This window comes from Podarcis liolepis (genome assembly GCF_965112155.1).
Source record: "Podarcis liolepis genome assembly, chromosome: 14".
Lineage (NCBI taxonomy): Eukaryota > Metazoa > Chordata > Lepidosauria > Squamata > Lacertidae > Podarcis > Podarcis liolepis.
This window is the reverse complement of record NC_139569.1, coordinates 6,319,896-6,341,112: the sequence shown is the minus strand read 5'-3', so window position 1 is coordinate 6,341,112 and position 21,217 is coordinate 6,319,896. Positions and strand designations below refer to the sequence as shown.

Below are 21,217 nucleotides of genomic sequence, written 5' to 3'. Positions count from 1 at the left end.
CATACTCAGAGCAGATCCACTGATTTAAGTGGTCTTTCCATGATCTACTCTTGAGTATGATGAACCTATCTCAGACCTCACATTTCACTAAGATAGAAACAGACTGGCGCTCCAAATAGTAATACTTTCCCAATAAAATGGTCATTCCCCCCAAAGGATGGCTCTCTTCGTGTTCCTTCCCCCGCCATCAATCTACTGTTGGGGGAATTAAACATAACTGGTTCAAAAACAATCATTTTCCATATTTCTTAAGTTCACAGATTAGTGCCTGTCCTTACATATGCAAGTTCAGAGGGCTGAACTTGATTGCTGCTGGATTCAGGGGTCATGCTGCTGGTATCTGTAGACTTGCAGGAAACCCCAAGGTTTAGAGAAGTACAAAAAAATATTGGAGGGGATTCCTATGGGAGAACTAACCCCCAAATCTCCAATGTGGACTGAGAGTGGGGTAACAGACTATTGGCGGACGGGGATGCAAAACCAGGTGGGAGGGAAAAGAAATGGAGTAACCTAGAGGAAAATGTGGCTGACTGGTTAGAATAATAAACCAGAACATTACACACTGCACCTTAGTTGCAAGCAATCATAAATGAGCCTACTGTCTACAAGGAGCAGGTTTTCTGGGTGGCATCTCAGGTTCTCTGGGATTCCTTCAAAAGAGAGCTCATTAGGATGGTTGGCTCACTACCAGTTCTTCCATGTTTAGTGAAGATTTTCTGCTTCAGAATGCCTTGGGATGATCTGTGGATTCTTACGTTCCTAGGTATATGCTGGTTCTTGATTTTATTACTCATCACCGTGGTTTTAAAACTGATTTTATAACTATTCTTGAGTGTGGCAATTTTTTAAAAAAATGTATGGAATATGTTTTTTTGGGGGGGAGGGAGGGCCTGGATACAGTCCAAAAGGCCAGATATAAATTAACAAATAAGGAACAATGAATAAGATATTCAAACTAATGAGGGAAAATATTTCAAGTGTCATCCTTTGCAAAATACTTTAAATAGCCTTCCTCAAAGATATCTCACAGATTGCTTGGCAGGGGGGGGAAACACTGAAAAGAAATTACATTAGCTAGAGAGTGAGAAAGGTTGCTTTATATGCAACTCAAGCAGTAAACTCCTGCAGGGCTCCCCACGCTGCGGATGTTTACTCGGCGTGAGGGGCGCTCTGCTTCAGGGCACCCCTCGCGCCGGGCGGCAGGCTGCTATTCGCAGCGTGGGGAGCCCTGCGGGGAACTCCTGCAGGGCTCCCCACACTGCGGATGTCTGCCCGGCGCGAGGGGCGCTCTGCTTCAGGGCGCCCCTCGCGCCGGGCTGCTATCCGCAGCCTAGACAGCCCTGCGGGACCTCCCGCAGGGTTGCCTAGGCTGCGGATGCGTTCCCGAAGCGCCGGGCGCTCTGCTTTCAGCGCGCCCGGCGCTCCGGGAAGCAGGCTGCTATCTGCAGCCTAGACAGCCCTGCGGGACCTCCCGCAGGGTTGCCTAGGCTGCGGATGCGTTCCCGAAGCGCCAGGCGCTCTGCTTTCAGCGCGCCCGGCGCTCCGGGAAGCAGGCTGCTATCAGCAGCCTAGCCAGCCCTGTGGAACCTCCCACAGGGCTGCCTAGGCTGCGGATGTCTTCCTGAAGCCTGGAGAGCAAGAGGGGTCGGTGCGCACAGACCCCTCTCGCTCTCCAAGCTTCAGCGAAAGCCTGCATTCGCCCCATAGGACGCACCCAGATTTCCCCTTCATTTTTGGAGGGGAAAAGGTGCGTCCTATAGGGAGAAAAATACGGTAAAATCTGCTTGTTTTCAACCAATGTTGTCTGGAAAATGGGTAGAATGTCAGTATCACCTCCTCTTTTGAAATGAATGGCTTCAGTATGGAGAACAATAAGCTTCTGTGTATGAGTAATTTGTGAGTGTATTTATTTATATAAGCCACATTTCTTCTCATTAAAAATTGGCATCCAGCAAAAAGTTAAAAATACAATTAATCATAATCAATCAAATAAAACATATTACCAGAGGCAGCTGGATCTTAAACAACACAAAAGAAGGGACAGCCAGGAGTTACCACTCAGTCTCATAAATACCAAGCAGAGATAATACTAAATTATAAACACCAGAATTTTAATTAATAAATAAAGCCTAACTAGTGGTGTATGGAGCTACCCAAATTGGGAACTGACAACATATACAGGGTACAGAAAAGTGAAAAAATATTGCTAAAGAAATTGCAATATGTATCCTTTCAAGGAATGATAGAAATATAAAGCTTCCTCTGAAGGAGTGTTTGAAGGCAACAGTTTCACCCCTAAACATGACATCTGTACAAGGATGCAAGTTCTCCAAGCTGTGACTGTAAAACCACCTCCATTTGTTACAATAGGATGCAGGAGAGCCCCAAGCAAACTAGACAGAAACAGGAATATGTTACCCATCAGGAGTGCTTGGCAGACCATGCCCCATCTCCCATATTGCTTCTCATCACCTAGTTTGCTAAGCTGGACCTTATCATGATACAGAGTGGGAGCATCTGCACACTTCAAATGCGTTTTCTCAGGAATATTGTTTAGGGAGTGGCCTAGTGGGCCTGGGGCCCGGGTCTTTTGCCATGGGACCTATATATCATGCCTCTCTCCACGCCCTTTAATTTTATAAAAACTTACAGGATGGCTGGGGATGCTGCAAAGCACCGTGCTGGGAGGACTCCAGACACCTTAACTTTTGTAGATGCAAAACTCTGTCATGGCCTGTGCCCCAAGTTTAAAGTAAAGGTAAAGGTAAAGGTAAAGGGACCCCTGACCATTAGGTCCAGTCGTGGCCGACTCTGGGGTTGCGGCGCTCATCTCGCTTTATTGGCCGAGGGAGCCGGCATACAGCTTCCGGGTCATGTAGCCAGCATGACTAAGCCGCTTGTGGTGAACCAGAGCAGCGCACAGAAACGCCGTTTACCTTCCTGCTGGAGTGGTACCTATTTATCTACTTGCACTTTAACGTGCTTTCAAACTGCTAGGGTGGCAGGAGGTGGGAGCGAACAACGGGAGCTCACCCCGTTACGGGGATTCGAACTGCTGACCTTCTGATCGGCAAGTCCTTGGCTCTGTGGTTTAACCCACAGCGCCACCCGCGTCCCGTGCCCCAGGTTTACCGTACCTATTATTGCCCGTGTTTGCTGCAGACAAAGTTTTTACACCTGTTTCCTTAAGCAGCCATAACAAAATGTGAACAGACATTCATCTTTAAAACACCAATGTTACATGTCCTTAAGAGCCCCAACCCCTCCCCACTCTTTTCACCCCATGCCAGCAACTTCAGGAGCATAGTGCTTCTGAATAAGGGAAAAGAAAAGGTACAGCTTTATTCTTCCCAGATGCATTGGCTGATCCTGAATTTCTAAGCCTGGTATAGAGGCCACTCTGTGCTCCCACTCGCAGCCCAGATAGGCAACTGGCTGCTTCTAAGTCAGCTTGTTGCTCCCCAGCATTGCTAGATAAATGCCAAAGAATTGTAGTACAGAGAGGGGGGAAAGCTTTTAAAATTGCTCCCCACCCAGCCCCCTAATTTATGCAGCTACATCCAGGCTTTTCTGACGCTGCTCAAAAATCTGGGCACTAACTTCCAAATGTGAAAGAGACCAAAAAAACACTGAATATGTGTGTTTTTGTTAAACTGGTGCAAGTTCTGCAGCCATGTTAGCTCCAGCAAAATCATTTCTTTTTTTAGGCTGTGGGTAAACCAGCCAAGGCTCAGAAGGACTGGAGTATTGGGTGGGGGGGGGGGGGAGAGAGAGAGAGAAGTGGCAGAGAGAATATGATGTTTTTGAGGTCCTTCGCTGGAGAAGGAAACAAGAACGCAGTCTCCGCCAATGAAAGGAGAAGAAGTACCACAGAGTGTAGGCAGGTTGCCAAGTGAGCTCGGCAGCGTGACGGAGCTGCATTGAGTTTCTTTAATGAAAGCCAGGAAAGAACACATTACACAGTGTTTCTTCAGAGAGCTAAGCTAGCCTCCAGTGATTGAAATCAATAAAAACAGTCGGCAAGGGGCCCAAGTGGGGGGAGAACCAAATCTACACTCCAGCACTCAGTTTGCTTTCCACTTTCCCCCCATTCTTCAGAAGTTAAACTTTGAAAAACTATAGGCTACTCCTTGCAGGACTCTAAAGGTTTTTTAAAAATTATTTTTGGTCCAGGGGCCTGGCGAGTGGACAGCCGCTTTAAGCTTCCTTCCAACTCACCCCCTCCATTCTCTTTTACAGCGTGGGCAGCAATGAAAGGATTGTTTTGAACGTGAAACCTGCTGAGAAGGACACCTCCGGACAAGTGCCTGATCTTACGACTTGGGGTGGGGGTGGGGGGCAGAGAGGATGAAGCCTGTAACAGAAAAACTTGTGAAGAAATGAAAGAGGAAGTAAAACATGGAATTTTGCTCAGAAGAAAGCTCTCTGTCTGGATAGCATGTCAGCTGCTGTTGTGGCGAATTCTGAAGCTGCTGAAGAGACAGCCTTGAAGGGGGGTGATTCCATACTAAAGCAGAAAAACCTGAGAATTCATGTTCAGTTAAGAGTTCAGGATCAATCTCAGGTAAGTCTCCGAGCAGTTTTTAGCCTTTTGGTTGAAAATCTGAAATTAAAAAGACACTTATCTCCTTGGTGACTTAAAAATGTTTTCAATGTGCCTTCCTGTTAACGCTGTAAAGGGTATTTGAATGCAACGTATTTTAGCAATCTGAAATGAGACATTTTTAAAATTCTGCCAGGACACCAATCACCACAAAGAATGGCCAAATACGCAGAAAGACTGTGGAATTTCCTTTTTTATTCTTGTCATTGTGTTTTTGTGTAATCTGATTTATTGACCAGAGTCCGGCCATTACGTAACTCTACCCGCTCCCCAAAGGACTTTGTGTTCCATGCGTTTGGGAACCTGATTTGTTGTTTTCTTTGTGAAACATCGGGGAGCCCATAGACTGAAAGAAAGAAAGCTGCATTTCTGAAGGTTTCTGTAATGATTTTCAAATGAAGTATGTATCCACTTGATCGGTTTTATAGAGAGCTACATGGAGCATGTAAGCAGTCTGCATGCTTCTTAAAACTAGAAATATTAAAGTATCTGTTGTTCCCTAAACAATTATGACAGAATGCAACCGAATAATTTTATTTTCATGTGGAGAAGTTAAAAAGTGTGTGAGTGTGTGTGTGTGTGTGTGTGTGTGTGTGAGAGAGAGAGAGAGAGAGAGAGAGAGAGAGAAACTGTTGCTAAGGAATGTACAGGAGACTAGGGCAGCAAGTTCTCTGCCAACACTCATGATTTTAATATGATGAGAAACCTGAAATCATGAAAACTTTATCTTGCTCCCCATAATGGTTGCAGAGAGAAGGGAAAACACTTGATACAAGTCAATAGTATCTTAGGCTGAAAACAAAGAAAGCAAGTGCATATCCTCCAACAATTCCCATATGAAAATAGGGACATGCTTCCAACACTCCTATTTCCATAGTAAGGATCATTAGCTAAGACCCCCCCCCTTTCCACTGTTACACATTCCTGAAGGTTCTACTTTGCCTCATTTATTATTTTAAACAGCCTAATTGCCATTCATTTTAAAAGCTAAGGTCCTTGTTCTTTTGGCTAAAGATATGCTAGAAAAACATTATTGCCCTACATGATGTTATCAGTAGTTTAAAATACACCTCAGCAGCTGCAGTCTGTGAAATGATAGGCTGAGCACTACATGGTGTCATCCATGCAAGAGATTTAAGCTCTAGCCACCCCAGGGAGGGAAGTAAGGCCAGAATGATGACAACTCTAGAATCTCACACTATTGAAAATACATATCAAGAACATAAAAATAGAGAGAGTGATTTATCATCCCAGAAAACAGAACAGTCAGAGAGAATGTAAGTGGGGGGAAATATTGTTTTTAAGCATTGATGATTTATAAATGAATTTCATATAAAGACCTCTAATTTGGACCTGGAATTCTGGTGTCTGTACGGCTCCCACCATTAAAAGAACTTCCCATATGTGAACAGACTAGAAAACAGAACTACACAAATCCATGGCAAAAATAGAGAGAGGAAAATACCCAAAAGCTAATGTAAAAGAAAGAGCATTGTTTTTAAAGGAAATGGTATGAAAAATGAGTAAAATCAGGCTTTTACATCAACTTTTCTCCCAATTTCTTTATTATCAGATATACAAAATCCAGAACGATTCATTACTTCGAAAACTGTAAAACTGGTTGTCTGCAGGGACACAGTGAATTTCCCCTTCATCCTCTGAATGTTTACTTCACCTCAGGTTTTTTTGCGTTGATAAGGGATTAACTTGTAATGTTTTAGTACTAATAAGTAAACTGACTTGATTAAAAACAGATATCTGATTGAGTCTAAGAAAATATGGCAAGACTCGTGAAACTGACTACACCATATGGATACTGCAAATTGTCCTGTATATTAAACTCCATGTCATACATGGTCTATAGAGAAACTGACTTGTAACAGATCAGAAATTGACAACTCCTTGGCCAAGTATGGGCCACTTACAGATGCCATCTGCTCCTCCCATCGCCCACAACAAAGGCAAAAAGTAGTGGATGGGCAGAATCTATAGTAAGGGGATTCAACAGCAAACCACCATGGATAGTAGAACCTTTGAGATTCCATAGTTGATGTTTTATTTTGAGGGGACAGACAGGCCATAATGACAGAGTCCATGCTTTGTATTCAGATTCCCCAGGTCCCATCATCTCCAGGTAGGGCTGGAACTTGTCAGAAATCCCAAAGAACTGTTGTCAGTCAGTGCAGCCAACAGTGAGTTAGATGGACCAGAATATCAGCATATTCTGATTCAGCAAACAACAATTTTTATGTTTCAGTGGGGGTGGGAGAAGGGACAAACAATTCAGGAATACTTTATGAGCAGTACACACCGTATCAGCATAATTCTTATCTGTAGTTAAGAATGGTGGATAGGGTACCAACTTTTGATTTCAAAAATTATGGAGCCAGGGGAAGGTCAGAAGGTGGAGTCTCTTGGACGCAAGAGAGAATAGAGCTAGTAGTAAAAGCTTTCCATTTGCTCCTGCCAAATACAGTGGACTGAGCCCATGTCTGCATTCTAGGGTGGGGTGAAAAAGCTGCATAGGGAAGCAGGTGTAAGAACAATCCCGACTCCCCAGCTGCCACTGAGAACTTGCCAAGTTGCTCTGCCACCACCCACCCTATCTGCCTCAGCTTAAAAATCTTATTTGGAGGCAGTGGAAAGAGAGCTATGGAATAAACAGACACATGTACTTTACAGGCTCACAGGCAGGGGTATGTTAAATGCTGAGCTGGTGCTGAGCTTGGACTGAGCTCAACAACATGGCACATACATTAGATACACATTTTAAGCCTGGGCATTGTGAAAATGATGCTGCTTTTACTTGAAAAAGCAATTGACCAGAAGTAAAAAGAAAAACAGCTGTATTGCTCCCGCCCTCCCTACCCTGGCCACTTTGGCAACCCTCTGATGGGTCCACTTATTATTTCTCCTGTGATCTGCACCAGCCTCAAGCATATTATATCCGGTTCAAAAGAAATGTTCATAAATATGGTAGTTTGGCTAATAAGAACAAAACAAAACATTTTTAAAATGGTGATTCAAAAGGTAGCTGGTAAAATGAAAGTCTAGTATAATGAAAAATGAATACAAGAAGTGTACAATGGCAAAACTTTGCATGTACCTTTCTTCTACTAGCTTTTTGTTTGCCTTTTGCCTGTCGCTGAAGGCTAAACTTATTTTGTCTAGTCATCCATCTTGACATACTGCCAGAAATTCAATGTTTTCTGGCTGCACAAAGTCCCTCTTGGGGTATGCATTGGCACCAGACTCTCAAGGTTCAGGTGATACGCCTCTTGCCTTCACCACAAGAACAGTGGAATATTTTCCAGTCACTGTCAAATTACATTAGCTAATCCACATTTTGCTTTATCTGAGAATGAAATTCACTCTAGGGCCAACCACAAGGCTTATGAATCATCTATTTGAACAACCAGACTAATTTAAGAATAAGGCTGAAGATAGTAAGCCATTCAATATCCTTCAGTTGAGCACAATTTCCACAGATCCCTTGATACTATGCATTCACTCATATCAATCCCAAAATAGTACAGATACTTTGAACAAACAAACAAAAAACTCTCTGTCAGACCATCTTTTTGGCTATAAATTTATCCAAGCCTACAGCCTCAAGCGTTTTCCACATTGAAATCCTTGGAATTTATTTGCGAGAAAACATGTTTAGATTCGGCTGCAAACCAGAAAAAAATCAACCCATTATGACACTACTGGCAAGTGGCTCATTCATCATAGTTCTTAGGCACCATACAGAAATAATGATCGACACATTCAAGTTTGGAACAAAGTTTCATTGATAAGCAACACTACTATATTCCATTTCCTGGTCATACAACTAGTACCATACATACATGCCAACCTGTCACAATGTGAAGTTGTTAACCTGTATGCACCCTCTCTCTTTCTGCCAGTAGTGAGCTGGTATGGTCAGGTAGGAACTACAGTAGCACATCAGGTTAAGAACTTAATTCGTTCTGGAGGTCCTTTCTTAACCTGAAACTGTTCTTAACCTGAGGTACCACTTTAGCTAATGGGGCCTCCTACTGCCGCCACACGATTTCTGTTCTCATCCTGAAGCAAAGTTCCTAACCCAAGGTACTATTTCAGGGTTAGCGGAGTCTGTAACCTGAAGCCTCTGTAACCCGAGGTACCACTGTACCAGCTTTAGTAGTGGCCCCGGAGCAGCACAACAAGCTAAAATCCTGAAATATAACTCTTATCTGTTGGAGTTAGGGGATCTTCTTATTCAAGCAATGAAAAGATTTAGCCTACATAACAGATTGCATTGGTAATCAAGCTCCAGTCTTCACAAATCACACTAGTGACCCTAAAAGGCTGTACAAAATGCAAAAAGGTAGCATAACCTCTGCACAAATGGAGTTCTCACTGGCCAAACATATAAAGAAGTAACACACAGAAAACCACTAACTCCAAGAACACAAAACATGGTGCCTTAAGCTAGCTTGTTGAGTGGCTTTGTGCACACTCACATGCAAACACACTTTCTTCCTCAGCTTTCCATATTATTGAAGCTGCACAATTATATGTCATCCAACAATTGCTAGCAATGAAAAGTATTCCATTCCAACAACCTTTTCTTGCATTGAGAGAAGTCTGATATCAAGTGTCAGGCGATAAAACAAGTTCAACCAGGGGGCATATGTTAAGCAGCTGTGACTTAGCTGCTTAACTGTTCAGATTCAATGCCAGTGCAGAAGCTCTGCTTTTCACATCTCCCTTCCTACACCTACACACTTGACCACATATGCATGTGCATATAAAAAGAATCAGGCCAGTTTAGTTTTCATTTCTGGAACCACAGGAAATTATATGTTGAGGCTACACTGGCCCCATTTATCCTATTTGTTCACTTCAGATATATTTCAGTGACACACTAAATAATTACGTTTGTTGTCAAAATGTAGTGTTTTCTCCTTTAAATATTTTCTAATAAGGCAAACATAGGGAGCAGATGAGAATCTGCAAACTTCATTGAAAAAGAGATGAATTGTAACTATGGAAAAGAGTTATCCAACCCCTAAACATTTTGTGAATCTAAGTTTGGCCTCATTAAGGGGCAGTATTTCAATATGAGTAGGAAAATAAGAGTACTCCTAAACATTCTTTTTGTAGAAAAAGAGCACTGGTGAGGGAAGAATAATAGAGAGTGACTAAAGTTGCTTGCCCAATGTGTCTAAGCAGGAATTAAGCTGACAAAGACACATTCAGCAAACTTTCCTCTGAGAAGAATTGAGCAACCTACATCTGTGCACATCAAGCCTGAGAGTTAAACCTGAATTAAATCTGTCCCTCTGTCTACATGTTGGCTCCGTCAGAGAAGGCAGCATCTCCCAATCTATGAAATATGGGAAGAATGGTAGTTTTTTAGTTTGGATAAGGTCCCTCACCAAGCTTCTGTAGAGTTATATGTCCTGTTTACCATACATCCATTATTATCCTGGCTCATGACCAGGTTGTTTTTGCAAGATTTTACAACTCTAGGCAGGCAATGAATTTATAATCCTCAAATACGTAGTCCTGATTTACATTTGCAGCAACCAAGAGTAGCCTGAAAGTGCATGGCCAATGCCTGATGTAATCTCAAAAGGAAATTTTCTAGTCTCCAGTTAATTTTCTAGTCCTCAGGCTGGCAATGCACCATAAAACCCATGGTTTGGCTCCTCCAGATATGAGCTGTAAAAGTTTATCTGACAAGCCATGTGCCTGGGTTCGGACATGCTAAGCTAAGTTGTCAGGGAACTGCCATCGAAAGGAGGGAGGGGGGCACAAGAATACAGGGAGCCCCCGACGTTGCTCAGAAGTAGCTCTTCGTCAGGCAGTGGAGAGAGCCACGCCTCCAGTGAAGCAGAGGGGGAAAGGAGCGGCAAGGTGAAGGAAAGGCTCACAGATGCTACTGTGAGCCCAAGCGCTTCGCTTAGCCAGGCTGGTCAGGAAACAAGCATACCGCTTCCACCGCCCAGTATTCACAGAGGGATGAAACGGAAGGAGGGGAGGCGGAGATTTGGGGTGCCTAAGTTCTTACGTGGGGGGGGGGGACTGGAAGGGGCCACTCCCGGAATCTGCAGGTGACTGAGACAGACATGAACTTTGGGTTTCTGCACTGTACATAAAGGTAAAGGTACCCCTGCCCGTACGGGCCAGTCTTGACAGACTCTAGGGTTGTGCGCTCATCTCACTCTATAGGCCGGGAGCCAGCGCTGTCCGCAGACACTTCCGGGTCACGTGGCCAGTGTGATGAGGCTACTCTGGTGAGCCAGAGTCGCACACAGAAACGCCGTTTACCTTCCCGCTAGTAAGCAGTCCCTATTTATCTACTTGCACCCGGGGGTGCTTTCGAACTGCTAGGTTGGCAGGCACTGGGACCAAACTACGGGAGCGCACCCCGCCGTGGGGATTCGAACCGCCGACCATGCGATCGGCAAGTCCTAGGCGCTGAGGTTTTACCCACAGCGCCACCCGTGTCCCGCACTGTACATAGTTTGCACTAAATAAAACCTGTAAAAGACAGGTCAAAGTCCTGGCTGTTTACTCGCGAGCAACCACCTGCAAACCAATCCATAAGCCAATCCATGACTTAGCCATGGGTAGTGCAGCAGGAGGAGGAGCTATGCCATGGTTTGTACAAAGCCAATGTTTGTCTTAGTATTATGTGCAAACTAGGTCATTGTATAAATGATACACAATATATATAAGTAATAACATTCCGTTTTTCTTAACGCAAGAAAATGCCACTACCCTGGCAGATTTAAGATATTAAATACACATAGCTCTGCACATAACTTGCATCAAGCACTGATCTGTTTACAGGAATAAGTGCATTTGAATTGGTCAAATCTGAGGCTCTTGACTATTTCATTCAATGCTATTATGTGAAAATGTGAAAAGCAGCTTTGGTATTATCATTGGTTTGCTGTGGTAGGCTCAATGTTGTGTTCCATGAACACACTCTAAAAAGCAAGCGATGAGGCTAAAATCAACCTAGAAACTGGATCTGCAACTTGTAATCAATTAAATAATAATAGTTAAAAAAAATTTGCATTGCCCAGTTGGCCAAGCATTTTAATTTTTAATGTAAGTTCCACAAGCTGCAGATGATAGGCACCATATTAACAAAGGGATTCTACCTTCATTCTCAGATAGGAGGGGATGCTTCTTCCAACAAGGTCCATATATGTCACAAGGTCCATATGTACACAGCAGCATGTAAAACATCTGCAAACATGTGCCTCTTGTACTCTGGTTACATGTTTCATGTACATTTATTCACTAGTTAACATATTTATACCCCACCTTTCCATTAAAAATGATCACAGCAATAATTAAAAATAAACTGTTTATTTATATGCAACCATATGCAAAACATAAGACTTTAAAACAATGTGCTAAGTGCTCACACCACAACCAGCCCTGGGAATCCTTCTTTACATAATTTACTTGGGCTGAAAGAGCTATTATTTCTCAGATCAGAGTGTTTTTAGCATTCTTCAGTTGTACAGACTTCCTGTTCAAAAAGACAAAACAAAATCAGGAAACAGAAGTGCCACCACCCAAAAGATCATAAGGGGGCCTAACCTTGCTGGATGCAAATAAGGTATTTTTTGTGGTGTGAGATACTAGTTAATATCCTGTATGTTATAATGTGCCTATAAATCAAAACCTTCATCAACTCCCTGCCTTTTGCTCTTAATACTCACAAGATAAGAAAGAGGAAAGGAAGCTTTTGCTTTTGATTAGTTTGGAAACACAATGCTTAGTGTTTCCCTTCTAAATTTGTGAATACACTATTGCAAAATTTTGAGCCATGCACTGATTCCCTGCCTCCAGTCATGTTTTGAAGCAAAATGTATGTAATTTGCCATTTTGTCCTACGTTTGACAGTGCCCTGCAAATCAGGATTGGAAATGAGGGTCACACTAGGCAGGGAATAGATATATGCAAGGCTGAATGACTCCAAGGCCTTAACTCCTTGTTCACAACCACCAGGCCATGGTTTGGAATTACATCTGAACCACTATGTTGTGTTGGAACAATTGCATCATCGCTCAAATTGATATATTACTTAAAAAGCATAGTCCATCTTATTCTCCCCTTCAACTTCAATCACATATGACTTTGCTAATCTGATATATTAGGGATAATTAGATATCAAAGCTTTCCGATTCTATGAACAAGTTTCAATATTTATTTTTAAAATTACATGAAGAAATTAAATACGTTCTCTCTTTTATTTAACATTCTTTCTTTCTGTTCTGTGCCCAGGAAGCAGATTGTGCTAGAGGGCAAATTTGAGTGATTTGCTACAGCATAGAACTCTAGGAATACTCAGCCCCATCCCACGCAAATCTCTCAAAACCATCTGAGCTAGAAGGCAGCAATTGGTATTAATAGGAAGCTGGGGGGTGAGGGGACCGCTTAAGTGCCTGTGCAGCCCATTTGCACTAATTTATTTATGTACTGGGCTGCCAATCATATCTTCCCAGAAACTCAACATTTCACAAGATTCTGAATATCAACTGGACTGTTTTGCTTTCACAGTCAAAAACAAATAAACAATCAGTTTTGTAAGAAGCATGGAATTCTACATTTTAAGTAACCTATTTGATTCAAGTATTCGGATGATGGGGGAGAAACCCCAATGAATCAGAATATTTACAGTTCAACACCTTAACCCCTACATTTGTCTCTTAAAGAGAGCATGGATAAAGGAAAAATATTAAAATGGAGCAAAAGTCTTTGAGATGTTATTAAACAATTCATGCAAAAAAATTGCAGTATGTTCGACACAAAACAAGCAACTTTGTTAAAAATATTCTTTGCCCTAAAATAGCTCTGAAATCACAGCAACTGCAATGCATTTTACATGAAAATCTAACATTAGACATATGAAACTTATTTCATCTAGGATTCGCAAATGAATGGAAATTGTAACCATCCTTGCACATTTCCAAGGCATTTAAAACAATTACCACTCTTTTTGTAGTAAACTGATATTGCAATTTCATTAAACTCTTCTTGCATGAACTAGTAAACACTAAAATCATACAGAGCATGGCATAACATCTGGAAATGCCATTGTGGGGATTTGCTATTGACGTCAAAACTTTGTGGGCTCCATTTTTGTTATGGACGCAGTACACAAAAGTCCTGTATTACCACATATACCTCCTCTCTTGCTACCACATACAAGCACAAAGAGCCAAGTCCTAGCAAATCCAATGCAAACAAAGTAATCTGTGCATAGCTGTCAAGTGTCCCTTATTTGAAGGGACAGTCCCTTATTCCAGCGCCATGTCCCGCTGCTGTCCCTTATTGATGGATGTCCCTTAAATTATGTCCCTTAAATTTCAAAGGAAGCAGCCCCTCTCCCTCCCTCCCTGCTGGCCAGAGAGGAGGGAGGCTCCAACTATGTTGCTTGGCTGTGTTGCTCACCCAATAAGAAGTCTAAGAACGACTGGGGGGTGGAGCTTACATGCCTTGTGTGTGGCTAGTTAATGCAAGCTGAGGGGGGTTTTGAATGTTGGACGCCATTTTGTTGCACGTGCTGCTGCAAACTTTGCAGTGCAAAGCCAAGCCAGGGAGTCATCTTAAGTTGAGGCTGCATAGGCCTTGTGGTGCATGTGATTCAGATTCTATTCAGTTGAACCTCTGGTTATAAAGTTGGTTGGACAGTGTTCTCAAAGCTACCAGCATGAGTTTGACCAGACTGCAGGAGGACAGGAAGACTAGAGTGCCTGGAACAGGTGAGGCTGCAGGTCCCTTATTTTGGCTGCTGGTCCCTTATTTTCAAGGCTGCTGGTCCCTTATTTTCAAATCTGTAAGTTGACAGCTATGAATCTGTGGCCATAGATAGATTTACTGCTGGTGCTTCCCCATTCAGAGCTGAAGATTTTGTGGTTGGTCGAAGAAGCACTTGCAAAATCCACAACCAGAAATGGGGAGAATTTAGCATTAGGGCTACGGCTGCTGACATAGGCTCCCAAGTTTACACTGGTTCTACTGTCGCACTGGTAAAGAAGAAGGGAGGCTTGCACCCACATGATTTTTATAAAAATAAATATGTGTGGGTAAGACCAGGGCCTATATGGATAAAATTAAATGGGTATACTTGTTGTAGTCAACAAAGTACTGTAACTGTGCACGAGGAATGACTTCTGCTTGCGCAATGGCAAGTCTACTCCTGCTCCTTCCCCAATATGCTCTAGGCCGGGGTTCTCCCAACTCTCTAGAGTAGATTTGGGTGAGTGCAGGGGACACACAGGAAGGAGGGGGAGAGAACATTCTATTGCACAACTGCAATGTCCTTCTTGGATTCAACCCAGGACCTTCTGAGCAAATATTTTTGACAGGATTTGCACTAGGCAATATACTTTGAAGATACTACTCAAACATTTTTACTAACAAATATGCACATAGGCAATGGTTAAACAAGTAACCAGAAACCCAGTTGCAATTGTTATAGGGACATGACTTCAGTTGCATAGAACTAGCAACACCTTAGTGGTCCCGGGCCCTAAGGAAGTTAGATTAGCTTCAACCAGAGCCAGGGCCTTTTCAACTCTGGCTCCGGCCTGGTGGAACGCTCTGCCTCATGAGACCAGGGCCCTACAGGATCTGATTTCTTTTCGCAGGGCCTGTAAGACAGAGTTGTTCCACCTGGCCTTTGGCTTGGAGCCAATTTGATTCCCTCTCTCCCTCTCTTTCTTTTTTCTTTTCCTTCTCCTCCTGCGAGGAGGCTACATTTTAATATTTTAATGTTGTATTTTAATTTTGTTTTTAAGTTGTAATCATTCAACTTGTTTTTATTATTGCTTGTAAGCCACTCTGAGCCCAGCCTTGGCTGGGGAGGGTGGGGTATAAATAAAAATTATTATTATTATTATTATTATTATTATTATTATTATTATTAAACCAAAAGTAAAAGCTTTCAAAAACATCCTTCTCCAGGTTTGGGGAAAAGAAAACAGGAGGAGGGAAGCATGCAAACCAAAGGTTCACTGTAGTTCATGTGCATCTTGCTAAACCATGGTTTATTATAATATGCAAACTCAGAATCTTAATGTGCATTTGTATATTCACCTGATTATATGTAAAAGAACGTCCATAAAATTGCATCTTATTAAACTTCAGTCTAAAAATATCCAATGGGTTCCCCCCCCAAAAAAAAAGATTCTGTGAAACATGTTATATTTATTGGTTGTCTGTGGACATCTGCTGCCTGTTGGATGACCTGCTGGTGTCCAATTTTTCTGGTCAGCCCTAATTTTTGCTAGATGGCTTCAGGCAAGTCAAGATTTTTCATTATCACCTATCTAGTCAAAGCGCTAATGCAAAGATGGATGTTAACATAATTTGCAAATGCCCTTTGCATACCAAAAACAAAAGATATGAAAATGTTAAGTAAGAGTTGTAGCATAAAATAATGACATCTGCAGATTTAAAAAATCACTGGAAAAAGCTCTTCAATAAAAGCTTTTGTTCCATTAAAAGCTGTATCTAGTATGTCCCAACAACTTCCACATTTTTCATGGTTTCCAAATACAAAATTGCTTCGCATGATTAGAGTGTATATAAACAACTGAAAACAAACCTTTTAGGCCATCTGTGTGTTCAATAATGGAAGTAATAATGCAGCTAGTAATCTAGTTGCAAATGTGGTTAAAGTACATTTTTTTCTAGAAAAGTTATGTCAATTGAAATATGAACAATTTGACATTTTACAAAGACTGGGGCCCAGTCTCAACCCGCTCCCCCACCCCATACCCAGATATATGTTTATCAAAAAGTGATTCAATCTGACAGTAAAACGGAAAACAGTAGTGAATTTCTACTGTAAGAATTTGAAGGAGCAGAGACTGAATGCTTCTCTGTTCTCAACAAAGGACTCATTATATCATCTCTTCTCTAAATCTACTGGCCCTTGATCATTTAAGTATTGGGTCTTTTCAGGCATTTTAATGGGGTATGAAAAGCAACATCTACCAAGACAGTGAGTGGTTACTGGCACTATCATCTAGGCTAGGAGGGGAAATCAATTTTACTTCAAAGTAAATTCAAATTATACAGCTTGAAATGCATGAAATGTTATTTTGTAAGTTTTCAATTACTGTACAAGTTTTCAGAAACCAGTTCCAGAATTTATTTTAGGCTGTGATGTTTTGATCTGCACCCATGAATTTATAAAGTGCATTTTTCACACAAAACATAAGGAGCAACTTCGAAACTCACTCCTGTTATTTGAGCAAATAACTGAATGCTTTTAAGGTAAGGTAAATCATGCGTACATTGTACCCCATAAGCTGAGCTGGCTTCATGTTTGCATAGCCCAATTCCCCAATATATCCAGGCAGGGCCTGGAAAGACCCCTGTCTGAAAACCTGAAGACCTATCAATGTCAGTCAAGACACTGAGCCAGATGGATCAATGGTTCAACTTCATATAAGGCAGTTTGCTAGATTCTTAATGTTTTGCTCTAAAGTAGAATTCTCTGTAGTTCATTGATCTATGATAAATCTATGATATCTATGATTTATCTATGATAAAGCAAAGGTGTATACTCATGACTGGTTAACAGTCACAGAATAGCAAACTTTGATAAAGTAAAACAGCAGCACATATACGTATACTTTGATTTTTAAAAGGAACCTTCTTTAAATGGTCCAGAATATGCACTCCTGCTTAAGAATGTGAGAAGCGCCTTCTGGAACAAACCCTTATCATCCAGCATGCTTGGCAAGAATCACAAAAGCAGGAAGTGCTAGAAGATCACCACCCACCAGAAATTGGCCAGTGAACCACTGATGGACTGCTATCTACCTCCTGTTGACTCTTGTTCTAGCAAATGGAGAGATTAAATAAAAAATGCCAAGGTCCCTTTAACTGCAATATTTAGTCTTCATTCCAAGTGGTTTGTCCTGGTTTCTGTCTGTCTTTGGAACAATTCTGGATGGTCCAGGCATGCCTTATTTAAAATGTATGATCAAATTATTGCTCTGTCCAAGCTGCAGCGCAGAGTCCTGGGAAAGGTTTCTGCGTAACGTATTGCTACCAGTATCACCGTTTAACTAGCAAAGGGCACAGTATCCAGTCCCGAATTGTTTTGGGATTTCTTTCTTTTTTGGTGGAGCAGAGAGATAGGGAAAAATACAGGTGAAACTTGAAAAATTAGAATAACATGGAAAACTTCATTTATGTCAATAATTCAACTTAAAAGGTGAAACTAATATATGAGAGAGACTCATGACATGCAAAGTGAGATATGTCAAGCCTTTATTTGTTATAATTGTGATGATCATGGTGTACAGCTGATGAAAACCCCAAATTAACAATCTCAGAAAATTAGAATATTGTGAAAAGGTACAGTAGCTATTCAATCCATAACACCTGCAATGGGTTCCTGAGCCTTTAAATGGTCTCTCAGTCTGGTTCAGTAGGAAGCACAATCATGGGGAAGGCTGCTGACCTGACAGTTGTGCAGAAAGCCATCACTGAGACCCTCCATAAGGAGGGAAAGCCTCAAAAGGTAATTGCAGAAGAAGTTGGATGTTCCCAAAGTGCTGTATCGAAGCACATTAATGGAAAGTTATGCAGAAGGGGAAAGTGTAGAAGGAAAAGGTGCACAAGCAGCAGGGATGACCACAGCCTGGAAAGGATTGTCAGGAAAAGACCATTCAAATGTGTTGGGGACTTTCACAAGGAGCGGACTGAGGCTGGAGTTAGTGCATCAAGCCACCACACAAAGACGGATTCTGGAGATGGGCTTCAAATGTTGTATTCCTCTTGTCAAGCTACTCCTGAACAAGAAACAACGTCAGAAGCGTCTTACCTGGGCTAAGGAAAAAAAGAACTGGTCTGTTGCTCAGTGGTCCCAAGTCCTCTTTTCTGATGAGAGCAACTTTTGCATCTCATTTGGAAACCAAGGACCCAGAGTCTGGAGGAAGAATGGGGAGGCACACAATGCCAGATGCTTGAAGTCCAGTGTGAAGTTTCCACAGTCTATGTTGATTTGGGGAGCCATGTCATCAGCTGGTGTTGGTCCACTGTGCTTCATTAAATCCAGGGTAAACACAACCATCTACCAGGAGATTTTGGAGCATTTCATGCTTCCTTCCGCATATGAGCTTTATGGTGATGCTGACTACATTTTCCAGCAGGACTTGGCACCTGCCCACACTGCCCAAAGTACCAAAACCTGGTTTGGCCAGCAAACTCACCTGACCTGAACTCCATAGAGAATCTGTGGGGCACTGCCAAGAGAAAGATGAGAGGCATGAGACTGAGCAATGCAGAAGAGCTGAAGGCTGCTATTGAAGTATCCTGGTCTTCCATAACATCTCAGCAGTGCCACAGGCTGATAGCATCCGTGCCACGCCGCATTGAGGCAGTAATTGATGCAAAAGGGGCCCAAACCAAGTACTGAGTACATATGCATGCTTCTACTTCTCAGAGATCCAATATTGCTCTATTTGCAATCCTTGTTTTGCTGATTTCATTTAATATTCTAATTTTCTGGGATTGTTAATTTGGGGTTTTAATCAGCTGTACGCCATAATCATCACAATTATAACAAATAAAGGCTAGACATATCTCACTTTGCATGTCATGAGTCTCTCTCATATATTAGTTTCACCTTTTAAGTTGAATTACTGAAATAAATAAACTTTTCCACAATATTCTAATTTTTCGAGTTTCACCTGTACATCTCCTCTTCAGGATGGGTGTGTGAAATCTCAGGAAATGGGAAAATTAGTATGAGAGTAGACCTGACACCAATTGACCACTCTCTACAAGCAATGGCTGCTATTCCAACAGTCAAGGGTTTGCTCCTCCAACAGAAAACTACCATGTCACATCAATTTCTAAAGTGACATGCCATGCAAATGATGGGCTAACCAATAATTCACATCTAGTGATATGGAATATAGAAAATAAAGAGACAGCCAAAGTAACCCAGGTGCATTCTAAAATCATAATAGGATTATTCTGGCCCAAGAAATGCCTGACTACCTTCTGAAAGAAAATCAAAGGTAAGCTTCTTTATTACACCATGAAAAGGAATAGGATTTTTTTTTTTACAATTATATAATTTGTTTGGTGGCATGAGGAGAAGGGGGAGAATGAAAGCAAAATCAGTGTGACTAATTTTAGGGCTGCGGATTTAGAAGTATGTTTCTGTGATAAATGAACAAGCAGGCATTATTAACAGAGAGAAGAAATAATACTAATGTCATTATCTGTGAGAGATAATGGGGTCACAGCAAAGCCAATTTTTAATATCGAAAAACTGCTGCCTTACTGTGACTTATTGTAGCTTATTGTAACTGTTCTGGTAGGTTTCCTAGGAATTTATCTCCTACTTGTGGCTATGAAACATTGCTGTAGACAATAGTTCTTGCAGTCTGTATTCTTGTCTTCCCATGAGGTTTAATTTTTCTATCAAAGATTTACAGAGAACTAAGTACAGTAAGCAGTAATGAGGTCACATCTTGATATAGAAAACCTCTTAGATTAATTTAATTTGAAAAGACATACTGTATTCGGGAAGACCAGCAAGTTATAGTATGAATCAAACTGTGTTCTTAGAAACCCTGGCATTTCATGGAGAAGTTCCTTGCTGAGAAGATCAGTCATTTTGGAGAAGTTTCTTGAAATACAACTTGTCCATGATTACTGATCTATCCCTGCAGAGCAGAGCCACAGCAAAAGTGCTGGACACATCTTAAGAGTCCACTCAATCACTCAGTACAAGAGGCCAGTCTGGGCAGCACCTTATTAACTAATTAACTGATAGAAGGACTGCTCTGGTCTATGGGTATTTCTAATAAACAATTTCTTTCCTTTAATAATACCTGGAGACCTCTGTAATACACAAGTTTCCTGTTTAAAAAAGCGAGGAGTTCCTTGGCAGGCAAATCAATATGGAAAGAGTTCCCTGAGGATAGGAAAGTTGAAAACTTCTGTTTTTACTAATGTAAAAATAAGCTGCCTTTAATTCAGTTTCAGAGATAAACTATCAAGTGATTTGGAGTCAAGGTATTTGAGGTCAAACCCTACAAGCTAGGTATTTTGTATACTATCAAAGATCCTAAAAGGAAAATGTGGCAGTTGCTATTTCTAGGCCCAAGCAATAACCTGGATCAGAAGGCAAAGTTCAAGAGCACAGTAATGCACTTGTGCATTAAGAGAAGGACTGCTCTGGACTGTGGGTATCTGCCAAAACCATTTCCTTCCTTTAAAATTAAAATTCTGATCAGCCTTCGTGTCATTGGCAAAAATGTATGTCTTCAACTACATCCTGAATGCACCTTTTCTTTGGTCCGACAAATGGAATACGAGACACTGTTTGCTGGTATACTGTAAAATATTTCAGACAGAAGTAAATGCTCTATTCATACAAGCAGAAACTACTTGCAAATATATAGATTTTAACAATCCTTAAACAGAATTTAAACAGTCATAATTGTTTTGGTTTTTTTAAAACTTTAATGAACAAACTGTTTTTAGGGGTGGTGTAAAGATAATGTTGGCTCTCTCTTCACTGTGATTAAGAGATCAGAACCAAGATGGAGGATTATATGCTGCCAGTCAGGGTAGACA

At 41.6% G+C, this 21,217-nt stretch overlaps 2 protein-coding genes across 9 annotated transcripts in view; one reads left to right on the top strand and one right to left on the bottom strand.

Annotated features, from left to right (window-relative positions):
- Nucleotides 1-21,217, bottom strand: part of CHLSN (cholesin) — a 141,327-nt gene that overhangs the window by 41,685 nt on the left and 78,425 nt on the right. The window lies entirely within an intron of this gene.
- GPR146 (G protein-coupled receptor 146) overlaps nucleotides 3,823-21,217 on the top strand; it is a 48,680-nt gene continuing 31,285 nt past the window's right edge. Inside the window, exons 1-2 of one of the 3 annotated variants that reach the window (XM_083474802.1) lie at nucleotides 3,823-4,146; nucleotides 4,240-4,564. The gene's annotated coding sequence lies outside the window, so the exon portion shown is untranslated. Of the gene's footprint in view, nucleotides 4,565-4,590; nucleotides 5,004-21,217 lie in introns of those variants that run through there. The other 2 variants (XM_083474801.1, XM_083474803.1) reach the window with 2 other exon arrangements.